Below are 5,268 nucleotides of genomic sequence, written 5' to 3' on the forward strand. Positions count from 1 at the left end.
CAGGGATTCCACGGTCTCTGTAATGCTCTGCACGTAGGAGCTCTCGTCCGAAGCATCAGGGCGGGTTTCGGACTGAAGGCAGTGGACCTCAGCGGTCTCCTTGAGATCCAGACCCGCGTCCAGGACCGAAACCTTACGAGTGGAAAACCCCATCCTGGTCATGCTCTGGGTCAGATCCGCGCGTGTCACCAGGTTGCAAAAGCATCCCGGTCTCATGGGCACTGAGACCAAACTACATTCTTCCGTGATGGGACCACTCTTATTTTCACCCACTGTGCCTAAGCTGAAGCCCATGTTAATCCCGGGCTTCACAACTCCGTTGGTGTACTCGTTATCGTGGCACGCGACACAGCAGTACAGGAAGGTTTTGTCAACAGACCTACTGTGGACGTGCCAGTAACACTTGACTCGTCCGATGTCCTTGTTGGCTTTGTGAAGGAACACAACCCTTCCGGGCTGTAGGTGACACGCTCCGGAGTACGACATTTCGTTCCCGACAATGAAATCTCTCCTCGACTCTGGGTACACCTCGCCCTGTGCCACCCCAAACACGCTACACATGCCTACCAGGAACTTGGTACTCTCAGATGAAACGATACTAGCCAACGCTTCTGAGTAATCCTCCTCTTTGGTCCCGTAGCACTCATTGCAGAAGATTGGCACAAAGACAGACTGGTCCGAGCGCGGAGCCCGTTCAGGGTACTCCTCTCTGTCGACATAGTCCACTAGAGTCATGCTGTTCATGTTCACCACGGCTCTCTTGGTGTCCTCTCTCGAGATTTTCACAACCGCACACTGGTCTTTCGTGCTGAACACCGGGCCTATCCTGCCCTCCTCCTTTAGCAGGTGGGTTACACTGCTCGAGGCCATCGTGAGTCTGTCCGCTGCTACAAACACAGGGACCTGGGGCTCTGTCTAGTGCGAGCCAGATTGTGTGCGGTCCACCTTGGTGTTGAAGATCAGATTGTCCCCCCAGACAAACTCGTTGTCAATCTCGGTCAATGCCTGGAGTGCGGACCTAGAGATGTGTGTCACATTCTCCACTGTGCAATAGGGCGGGGTACCGGTGAATGGGAAACTGCCACGCTCTCCGTTTGTTTGGGTACACGTGAGCACGGTTATCAGCTCTGCTAGCTTGCACGCGTCCGATACATTGAGTTGGAACAACCCTCGTAAATACGTCCTTGTCCCGACCTCATACGCATTGTTTTCTTGCACAGGTGAGCACGAAGCGAGTTTGCACCATTTACAATGGTCACTGTTTACTATGGCAATTACATGCTTGGAACCTGTACGAACTACACAGTAGCTACCCGACCGTAATCCGCAGCACGCAGCGATAAGGCCTCCACACACTGTGAATTTATCACTTTCGATAAATCCAGCCAGGGACTCAGGGAAGGCTCTGGGTTTACCGAGAGCTGACGATGGGTGACCACGCGTCTTCTTCGGATTCTTGTTATCCTTCTCCTTCTGGCTCTTCCTCTCAGCGACTTTCATTGCCACATGAAGCTGCTCGAGGCAAACTATCCAATAGAGCCCAGTGGGGTAAGAGAGTAAGAGCGGGAAGCGAGCCCTACGATGTGAAAGAACACCAGCTTAGTAAGATTCGATCCTCTGTCAGCATTGACCACGCTCAGGTCTCGCACGGAGAGAAGAGTGCAGCTGGTTCTATTAGTAGTAGCAACGCGCATCGTGATGGGTCTCCCTGCGCCTCAACAGACCGAGCGCCGGACTCTCGAGCTGCAGCGAAGCGTGGCTATGTCTCGGCGATGGCCGGGGACGCTATATTCCAGATGTTCCCGGAGCCCGTGGAGCAACAGGAACAAGAGATATACAAGATCAGCGAAAATGATCGATTCATACAAAAACAGTACCCAATGCTGTACATGAACCTGAACCCTAACGAACACCCCTCGGTTGCCGAAGTGCAGTACGAGAATGAGGGCCCAGGCTGTCCTGTGTGCGGATTAGACAGGAACACTTTGGAGTCCATTAAAGTGCTTAAGCCACACGAGGTCAGGGGACACCTCAATTCATACAATCATACATTCACAGAAGAGCAAGTAAACATGCATCTGGCCCACACCGTGAGGGATGAAAATGTCATCGGGGTGATACAGAACATGTCTGTGGACCTGATGAGCAAATCGTATTCGCTAGCGAACGCTGCTTCTCTTCGCATCATGAATCGCATCCGAACGCATATGGGTAGAGTGTTTCTCGTTCCGGACCAGGATGTGGCTAAGGTCCACAACGATGCCGTTAAACAGTTCATCGGTCTCGCGTCTACCTGTCAGGCGCTCATGAAATACAAGTACACAGATAACGAGAGAAGTCCTGTGACCACTCCTCTGTTGTAACTCTTTCACCAATACCAAGGTACTATAGAACCGTGCCATACGATAGTGCACCCGAGGGCCTTGTTATGTTTTACCTTACACACACACACACACATACATACAAAAAGGTTTCATTGTATTCTGAGCTATTCTGTACCATGACACACCGAGCCATGACACTCGTTGCGATGGTCCTCTCACTCTCGTTGCTCCCGCACCTGATGGGTTCCCCTCTTGTACACAAGAACGAACCTTACGGATACGCTCCCTACGTATGGATTTCCGTTAGCAAATGCAGCGCAGAGAATGGCTGGTGTCTCGGTAGGAGCCGCAGTAGCTTCGCTTTGACCGTGGACACGTACAACCCAAGGAGCGCTATGTGCACCCACTACTGCCCAGGCATGATCTATGCTCACTGGAGACCCTTGCGAGAATCAACTGGTAATACGACCACACAAGAGACCGAACGCACCATACTCGGTGCTTACGTTAAGAAGTTGGACAGGGCGTCCTGTCTCCCGGTCCCCGGCGGGTTCAAGTGCGCGGACCGTGTTGTCGCAAACACCCCCTTGAACAAGATATCTATTCTGCTCCACGCTAGCCCTGCCAACAGAGAATATTACTTTGGCTCGGACCCGATGCTCGAGTGCGACCCCGATCCTCAGTGCGCTGCTTTCAAGCTCCTGAGGAGGACACTACACGCGCCAGATGCGAGCAGACAATGGCCCGATACGGATGATGTCCTCACTATCCGAAACTCCCCTTACGCATGTGTGCTGGCCTACGTGGGCCTCGGGGACTCAGAGTCTATCGGCACCTGTTACACACAACTGGGGGACAGTTGTTTTTCCTCCGAGGGTAACAAATTCTGCATTGACAATTCTAGAGCCCATAAAGTAGGCCTAACCAACGCAGACGGTTCCGCTTCTGCCCCCATTGCCATCTGCGAGGTCTCAAGCTCCGCGAGTCAAAAGGTTCGGGACCCTGTCTACGTACCCACAGCTTCAGAGCTCAGGGACTCTCTCATACCCTCCTCCTGCGACGCGGCCGTTCTCACTTTGGACAGAGCCGTGTACGAATCGGACTATCTCTCGGTAGCGCTCGACGTGGCCGCATTCCACACGGTGGCTGAAGCGGGTCATGTAATCATGAAGGTCGCATTTGACGAGTGCCTGCTCCCGATCCCAGCACCAGGTGTTGATTTTACCGTGGCTGTGAATACCGTAGCCGAAGTACTATCCAAGGTGAGAGTGTCCACACACTCGAGCGCTATCATGCTTGACGCAACGAACTGGGGCAAGACACGCTGCTCTCGTATAGAGCGGACAGGTGTGATGTTCACCAAGGTGGCAGCTGCTCTAGCTTCGTATCTGGTCAGACACCGGGTTCCGAAACTCTTTCTCAGGCTGCCCAGATCCCAAGAGCACCTGCGAACAATCGAGTTTTCACAGCTGGGTAATTTCGACGCTTTCGTGACACCCAAGGGACTGGTCGACATGACTCGAGTTGGACACTGTCAAAACATGTGGATGTCCGGGAGCGGAGAAGATTCGTCCAAAGGAATCATGTCATACCTCTTGAGTCTACTAAGACAGGGAGTCAAAGCGAACAAGGTAATCTTCACTTTATCTCTCACAGGAGGGCTCAAGATCAACCCTCTCGAACATAAAGATTCACAGCACCGGGAGACCACCGGTGAATTGGCGCTTGCCGATCTGGAAACCAACACTGTGCTAAAGTGTGAAGAGGATCTCAATACCAAGTGCTGTTCAGGGTCCGTTGCAACAGTGTGGGCAAGGAACACGCTGGTGAACATCACCGTAACCTCAACCTCATTCGAAACGCTCAAGAGGTTTCCCGAGCTGCTCGCGGTCTCGTTCGGAATCAACCAGTTTGTGATAACCCCGGTCGATTCGGATTTCAAACGAGGCGTTCGCTCAGACACCCCTGCGATACTGGGTATCACATCAGCAGTACACAGGCTGAGGGATTGGAAGCGGCAGCAGATATCGGCAGGGATATCTACTTTCGCAGCATGGGAACACGGGAGAAGCAAGCGCTCCGCTTCTGATCCCAACAAACCCCAGGTCGGGAAGCTGGACGAGATCACCGTCAACATCCCCGACAACAAATACAAGGACCCAGCCTCCGGGTCCAAGAACTGTCTGGACCCGCAGTACAACATAGGCCTAAGTAACATGCTCGTGTGTCCAGGGCTCATAGCCGCTCATGGCGCGTTGGGTATATTCAAGGAGCCCCACAGGGAGATGTACAGCACCAGCTACGATAAAATCTATATAGCAAATGTGTACACACTCGAATCGTGCACCCCGGGAGAACCCACCAAAAGGGCAACAGTCTCCCCGAGGCCCCCTCAGATCGCAGTAAACATCAACACTCTTATCCCCACCACAGACCGCAACCACTACATGGTAGGCATCCTGGATTCGGATCAAGTGGTCGAGTACGTGCCTCCCGTGAACAAGGTGTGCGCCGCTTACAACACCGGAGAGACTACACACAGCATGAACGTGGTTTCTGTGGACGACGGTTACGCGCTCGACAAGCCAATGGTTGAAGCAGAACACGGGGTAATAGTGAAACCGGCAGAGGCTCTGTTCTTCGTGTCAAACTTCACTCCCGGCATAGACTACATCAACCTGAATGTGAGCTGCGTGAATTACGACGTGAGCGCACTACAACCCTGCCTGATTGCTATATGCGGGGGTGACAGTAGTTGCAGGAAGGATTACGGGAGACTATGCAACACAGCGCATGAGATCATCAACGACGCCCGCAGAGCCGGAGAGATGATAAGGGAGGGACTCGAGGATTTGGCGATTGTGGAATCTGGGCATTAACAATTACAATTTTCATTGGAAGGGAATGTGCCTAGATAAGGAGAACAACAGAAACATCTCTGTTT

This window comes from Esox lucius, unplaced genomic scaffold (genome assembly GCF_011004845.1).
Source record: "Esox lucius isolate fEsoLuc1 unplaced genomic scaffold, fEsoLuc1.pri scaffold_44_arrow_ctg1, whole genome shotgun sequence".
Lineage (NCBI taxonomy): Eukaryota > Metazoa > Chordata > Actinopteri > Esociformes > Esocidae > Esox > Esox lucius.